Source organism: Neofelis nebulosa, chromosome 2 (assembly GCF_028018385.1).
Source record: "Neofelis nebulosa isolate mNeoNeb1 chromosome 2, mNeoNeb1.pri, whole genome shotgun sequence".
Lineage (NCBI taxonomy): Eukaryota > Metazoa > Chordata > Mammalia > Carnivora > Felidae > Neofelis > Neofelis nebulosa.
The window spans coordinates 56,237,926-56,246,127 of NC_080783.1; positions in this window are offsets into that span (position 1 = coordinate 56,237,926).

Below are 8,202 nucleotides of genomic sequence, written 5' to 3' on the forward strand. Positions count from 1 at the left end.
CAGAAATCAAACCCAACACCTTCTACTTGATGTGATGGCTCTTCCAGGAGCCTGTTAACACCTCATAACTTAACTGACACCCACAAAAGAGACCCTTCCACAGCGGGAACATATGACAATCCACACACCCAGAAGTGATTGCAGTCTCTGGAGCAGAACAGACAATTCTTCCCAGAAAGGCTCAGCAGTGAAGAAGTAAAAGAATATAGGGACATTTTTTTAATGTCCCTCAACATTCCTGGGTGTGATTTGTCCATTCAAATCCTGGGAATGCACATTTTTGTATTTCAGTGAAGAGCTCCTCTTTGATATGTGAGATAGTGGGTTTCTAAATCCCACCTGGGAGGCTAGATGAGAACTTGAGGATGGGCTGTGTGTTCCTACCAAGAGTTGCTGGGCCACTGAGGTGCTGTCACCTTGGGTACCTTTAACATAATAAGAAACATCCTGAATCAAGGTCACAGCGGAGGTCAGGGGCTCAGCTGAAGGTCAGATCTGCAAAGTCAAGCAGGTGTCATTCCTAACATCCTGGGCCTTAAAAAAAAAATTAGAGTTGAAAAATTCTCAGAAGTATTATGAATTGATAGATACCTCATTAGGGATTAGAGAAGTAGGGTTAGGATTAAGTATGTGTTATAAAACATTAAGTGGCCTTTCTAGATTTTTATGATGTATGAATAACATTGATATTCACATCTCCATTATCCTTCACAACAAAGCTATATGGTAAGTAATATTGTCATTACCATTTTATATGAAGAAACTAAGCCTCAGAGAAAATGCCTTGCCCAAGATGGTAAGCTAGTAAATGACAGATCTAGATTTGAACCCAGATCTGCTCTCTCAGCACTGTCCACTCTGCCTACCCTACAGCAGCTAGCAGAGGACTACAAAAGAACTTCCAAGCAGGACTTGGAATAGGAGCCTGGACAATCTAAGAGCCCTTCCAGAACAGGGATCATGCCCTATTTACTTTTGTCTCAGGGGTTGGTATATGGAATACTGTCATCACATATGGTGAATGACGGAGGAAGAGCAGTCAGGAAGATTTGAGGCACCCAGAGGGACTCAGGGCCAGTTCAGAGACTGATGGCTTTGGGCAATTCGGTGTCTCATGATGGGCTCCATCAGAAGGGAAAGCAATGAAACTTCTTAGAGCACCTCTAAGAGTAGACATGGTATAGTGACTGCAGCTCTGGGCATCTGTGAACCTCCCTCCCTGACCTCTGCAGACTTTCAGAAACAATTTTTGGGCCACTTCTAAGGTCCAATCTTTCAGCTACTGAAGACTGAAGCAGGTGACATTTAAATTATTTTGTGTTTAAAGATAAGATCATACCTGTTTTTGAACTTATCAATCTAGAGTAGGTATTTCTGTAAATCAATAGGTATATAGATCTTCATCACCATGGTTAACAGTTGTATCGTTCTCCACAATGTACAAGAAAGAACACAATACCTTATTTAACTGACACTCCATTGATGGTCATTTATGTTACTTCCATTTTTTGCTACTATAACCATGCTGCCGTGAACATCCTTGCAAAGATAGTTTCTGAACTTAATAAAGAGGATTGGATGGTCAAAAGAGAAAAGGTGACTTTCAGCCTGGGGAGGAAGATTATGTTCCAGGCTTCCTGGCACATATGGAATTTGAGCTGGACTTGGTGGTCAGATAAAACTTATGAGGTGAGGATGGGGAAAAAGGCAATCCAAGTAGACGACTGACCTAGGGCAAAGGCAGAGAGCTGGAAAAGCATGGATTGTGCGTGGGGAAAGAGAACATTGTACAAGGAGCTTAGAGCACAGAAGAGATGAAACGGAGGGGCTGGAAATAAGATTCCCAGGTAGGTTTGGACAAGACTGAGGAAGGCTTTGACTGAAAGAGAAAGGGATCTACTATTGTAGATCAACAAGATGGTTTCATGTTGACCCATTCATGTTAGATATCATCTTTCCGGGCCTTAGTGCTAAATGGGTAACTCAAAGTCAATTCTCCTGTTAATGGTAATAAAGGAAAAAGAATGCCTTTGATACCAGATTGGAAGATTGGAAAAGAAACTTCACAGAATCAGAAGTTCTGTGAGATATGCATGGAATCACTTAACATGCAGTAAGTGTTCAACTGAAGGTTAATTATTAGTATGCATAACCACAAGAAGAGGTCATTTTGAAATTCTGGGATTATGCAGTTAGAAACTTAGCTTTTTTCATGTTGACTTTGTTCTCCCTGCATTTGTGTTTTTAGTTTCCAATAAAGTTGCAGGGGGAGAAGGCAAGCTTGCTTCAAGGAGAGAAAAGGAGAAACCCCACACATTCAAGAGGCTACTGGAACTAGTTTTCAGATTGCTTTATGTCTTTAGTATTCAAATCCCCACTATCTGATCATCAAATTCATTGCAGTGTAAACGGGTCTATGATTTTTTTCTGTGTTTGGAGTTTATATTAGAAATTAAGATTTACTGCATCTGCAGACCATTTTTAGCCTTTTTATGAAAAAAGTGGAGGCAATAGAGACCCACTTGTCCAATGTGTCATTTTAAACACGGTGGGCAAAGCGGAGGGTGGCAGCTTTATTTATCACCACATGCTCACTGGAGTGCTGGTAAATGGAATTGCTTGCTCTGCCAAGCACACAGGGAATAAGCACAGCAGTGAGGCTGGGTTTTTACAGCAGCTCTGTGATCTTGAATTATGAAAGGATTAGACAAGGTTTGAGAGAAGGGAGGCTCTGTTGTTTTTCTTCCCTCTTTTGTGAAGATTTGAGGGTGAGGAAAAGCCTAGAATAAAGATAATAAAAAAAGCCCACCAGATGATGCTCATTGGAAAATGGGTTGGGAGATTTCAGATTTATTCCCTCTGGTGATTTGCCAAGTCAGAAATCATGATGCAAATAATGACTTCTCTCTCTGGAGTGAGGAATTCATTAGTGTTAGACCTAAAGTCCTGCTGGGGCCCTGAAGCACTTGCTTTCACAGCCAACCTTACAGGCCACACAGTATTCCATTCCATGAATTTGAAAGTTGAAGCCCGTGTCTGTTAAATGACATTACTGATAAGTGAACTGTATTTTTTGGAGACGCTAATCTTTTCTCTTTGCTGCCAAACTGTGTCAAATCCAACTGACCTGCAAGCCAATAGCATTTGGATGTTTTCTTCATGAAAGATGTTATAGATGCCACTAGTACCATTTCTAGGCCAATCCTTTTCTTCTCTCTGCCTGCTTAACCTTTAGAGCATGCTCCCAGGTTCCTCTCTGATCTTCCCATCATCCTTGGGTGCCACCGCAAGGCATGTGCCTGACAGAAGCCATCTTCCCAGAAACCTTATTCAAAGGCTTCAGTGTAATGGGAGGCTCTCTCCTTGCATATCCAACCTTAGCTTATCTCTCAATCCTCATTGGCAGCCACCAAACTCCTTGAACAAGTCATGCTCTACCTTATTTCTGGGCCTTTGCAAAGACTGGTCACTTGGGAAGAAATACCCCTATGTTAAGGTCAGCAAGGGCTATCATAACCAAATACCATAGACTGGGCAGCTTAAACAGACATTTATATCTCACAGTTCTGGAGGCTGGAAGTTCATGATCAGGGTGCCAGCATGGTCAAGTTCTGATAAGGACTCTTTTCTTGGCTTGCAGACGGCTGCCTTCTCACTGTGTCCTTACAAGGTGTAGAGAAATCGCTTTCTCCTCCTCTTATAAGGAAACTAATCCCACCCGGAGGGCCCTCCCCTCATTACCTCATCCAATCTACCTCCCAAAGGCTCTATCTCCAAATACCTTCACGTTGGGTCTTAGGGCTTCAACTTATGAGTGTTGCAGGGACACAAACATTCAGTTCCTAACACCATTCCACTATCAAATAGGCTTTGCTTCAGGACTTCACTTAAATGCTACCTCTGCTGGGAGTATTTCCCAAAATGCCCAAGGCTATGTTCTCATACATCATCCTGTGTTTATCATGGTACTTCTCACACTGTAATGCAACTGTTGGTATACCTATAGGTCTTCTCCTGCCAGGCTGAACTCCTTGAGGGCAGAAACTGAGTATTATTCACGGATGGATCCCTACTACTCAACATAATAACATGCATACAGTAAGCATTTTTTTTTTTTTAATTTTTTTTTTTTTTCAACGTTTTTTATTTATTTTTGGGACAGAGAGAGACAGAGCATGAGCGGGGGAGGGTCAGAGAGAGGGAGACACAGAATCAGAAACAGGCTCCGAGCCATCAGCCCAGAGCCCGACGCGGGGCTCGAACTCACAGACCACAAGATCGTGACCTGGCTGAAGTCGGACGCTTAACCGACTGCGCCACCCAGGCGCCCCTAGTAAGCATTTTAACACCTGTTGCCTGACTGCATTAGTTAGGATCATACTAGTTGTTTCAAACAACAATAAAATGTAGGACAAAGAAGTGTATTCCTCATACATATAACAGTCCAGTGCAGTTGTTTGGCAAGAAGCATTCCATGGGGTGATTCAGGAACTCAGGCTCCTTCCACCTGTGGCTCCACCAACCCCTAACTAAGGCTTTAGAGGGCTATTCTAGTCAGCAGATGGGAAAGAAAGGATGGAAACAACATACCTCTTGCCTAATCACTTCTGCCTGGAAGTGACATGCTTCTCTTCCAATCACATCCCATTGGTAACAAGTGGGTATGGATATCCAGCCATATACAAGAGGGGAGAGGGCAAGGGGAGCAGGCTGATAAATATGGTCTCTGATGGGCAGCTGCTTCCAAACAATCACTCCTTATTACGGAATGAATGAATAAATGAACAAACAAATGAATGACATCAAAGACACAGTACAATGGAAAGAACACATGAATGTTGGGACCAAGAGGCAATATATTAAATCATCCAACAACTTGATTTTATAGGAGAAGCAAGAGATCCAGAGGAAATGACTGGCCCCAAACTGTTTAGTGGAAGACCTGGGGTTTGAATTCAGGTAACCTTGGTTCTTGCCCTAGTTTATTGAATGGAAAAGCCACCCTCCCCCCCCCCACCTCTCTGAACTTCAGCTTTGTCATATGTAAAATAGTATTGTGCTAAATGCTTCCTAAGATCCAGTCCAGAAAAGGGGCCACAACCAAGATCTTGAAGGTTTGTTCTGAGAATGGTACAGTTCAGGTCCCTGGGATCACACTTGACAGCCAAGAAATAAAAATGTGATCTGTTGATTGGTTGTTTGACTGAATATCCTCTGTTGATCAGAAATAATACTTCAATGAAATGAACTACATTGTGAAGGTATTTAGAACAGGGTGACAGAGCACTATCCTCATACCTTTATTCATCCATAATTAGCCTGGATTTGCACCTGAGGTCAGTTGAGCATGGCCTGAAGGTCTGTGCCACTCCTCAGGCAGAACTTAGGCCATCACACAGTGAGAATGAGAGTGAGACTGTTTCTCAGTTATTTGAGATGAGAATTTGACATCTGATGGTATTCTGATTCTTAACAGCAATCGTGTTCTTTCTTTGTAAACATTTCTAACCATGCATTTCATGCTATTCAGATGTGCTCTAAATCTCAAATTTTAAAACAACTGGGTAGAAAAGATAAAAGAGGACTGAAAAGCATGCTAACTTCATTAGGAGCCTATTTTAGGAAATAAAAATAATAAACTTGAATGACAGTATTCAAAATGAAGTTCAAATGGGGATAAATAAACTCAACTAATCATTTCTGAGAAGTTACTGTGAAACTTCAAATGTTTCTTAGCCCCAAGACTTTCTTTTAGCTATAATGACTTCCAAGACTCTCATTTAGCTAAATGACTTAGGCTTAAATTCTCAAAGTGCAAATCAGTAAGAAAGTGTCCTAGAACTCTTACAAGTTTTCATTTTCGTTTAGACCATTACATTGCCTCCGGGGAAAATAAAAGGCATCCCCAAAGTTCTGAAATTTTGTATTCCCATGCATATGACTCAATAAACATGATCACAGCCTCCTTTATACCTCCCAAACTCCAGGTCCTCTCACTGTGAAATCCTGTTCTGACTTATATGCCTTACCTCCTGTCTTATTACCCTCCATATATCCCTTGGGAAGAATATCCCCTTCCTGAGGTTGGCAAAAGGGTAGCATAGAAATGATGCTGCTTTGAGGGTTACCGGCAAAGCACTTCCTAGGCTCAACTTCACGAGGGAGGCCTCCCCACCCTCCCCCAGCCCCACCACTGCGATTTCACACAATGTACCTTCCACCCCAAATCTGGAGCACTGATCTATAAAGAAGAAAGGGAAAAGAAAGCTGTCTAAAGAGTCTTAATTCTTCTTCATGGAATAAAGCAACATGTTACTGTGGCTTTTGACCTCCAGGGGTTGGATTAGATGATTTTCCACATGGTTTATTGTGAAGGGTTTTATTGCACATTCACCTCACAGATCCCCCCAACAATTTAATTGCCATAAAAATAGCTAACATATGTGGCAGGTTTTAAAAATGTCCACCCGCCAAATGGATTTGCTTTCCATGCGGCCACCCAGCGCTGGCAGCTTTTCCTCCACACACCTCACTAAGGTTCTAAGCAACAGGGTTAGAGTCACCCTGAGGAGCTGTAATGAATGTGGCTCTCAAAAGAGAGGAGACAGACTCCCTGCTCCTATGACCCTCAGAGACATGTCTTGGTTGTCATTTGTCTTTTTCTATGCTGGTGGGAGTTTTGTTTGCTTGTGTTTCTTATTTGGGAGGCGACTTATTAAAGAACATTCTGGGAAGGTACATAGGGGGATGGGCTAAATAGGTGATGGGTATTAAGGAGGGCACTTGTTGGGATGAGCACTGGGTATTGTATGTAAGTGATGAATCACTGGGTTCTACTCTGGAAACCAATACTATACTGTATGTTAACTAACTTGAATTTAAATAAATAAATTGAAAAAAAAAAAGAATATTCTCTGTGGAACATCAAAAGTTTGTATAGTCCTTGATTCCATGAACATAGAATAATCTAAAAGGGCCCATGGTCACTGTCTTAGTGGGCTAGTCCATCATATTCTCCCAAGTGTTTTCATTTGTATGCCAGCAACATTACTAACCTATCTGTTAAAAACATAGAGAAAGAAATCTATCATAATCTACTAAAAGTAATGCAATCATTTTCTTAGTAGGAAGTCACATCCCATTAGCTAGTAACAACAATACTAAAAAAACAAAAAACATGGATGCGGGGCGGCTGGGTGGCTCAGTCAGTTGAGCATCCGACTCTTGATTTCAGCTCAGGTCATGATCTCAAGGTTCCTGAGATCCATGCTGCCAGCACAAAGCCTGCTTGAGATTGTCTCTCTCCCTCTCCCTCTGCCTCTCCACCGCTCATGCGCATGTGTGCATGTGCTTGAGTGTGCTCTCTCTCAAAATAAATAAATAAACTTAAAAAAAAAAACCCATGGATGCACTTCTCTTTACATAACAGATGCTACTTCTTAGAGTAAGGCTGCCTTCTGAGAATTCCTTCTAGTTAATTAATGTTCCTCTACAGACCCAATAACCAGGTATGATTTCTCCCTTGACCTGTCTTGTCACTTGCCATAGTGTCTCCTAGTTATTACTGGGCAATCCAAAAGGCATCTTCATAGAAGTCCTAGAACAAGCCTGTTAACAGCAGTCCCCCATCCTTCTTCAGTCATGGTACCCCCTTCAGCTGCCTATGACCCAGGCTGAAGAGGACACTGCCCATCAGAGGAATGCCATTGTATGTCCCTGGGTGCCAGCAAGATTTCTTAAGCTCCAGGTATGAGAAGAAAGTTGGGGAGATCAAGCAAGCCCTCCTCCTGTCCTGTCCCCTCAGACCCTCACCTTATCACCTGTTTCAGGCCCAGTGAAGTCTCTCTTGAGCAACTCCATCAGCTTCTGATCTCAAAATTAATCCAAAGGACCACAGAGGATCTTTCCTTTCTTCATCCTCCTGGCCCAACAGACATTTTTTTAAATCCCCTCCTCTTTCCCCTTTAGTAACAGCATCAGAGAGAGGAATATTGTTTTAGAAGCTAGTAGCAGAATTCATCTGGTGGAGACTTATTTTTTGTATACCAAAACATCTGGACAAGCCACTTTGGCTATAGCAGATGGGCTACAGAAGATGGTCCATAGGAGATGAGCTGAATGAGACAAGAAGGTTTATAAAGTGAGAAGAAGTTTTGAGTTTCTAGGAGCAGTGCTGGAAGAAGATGGGGCCTGAGAAAGGGG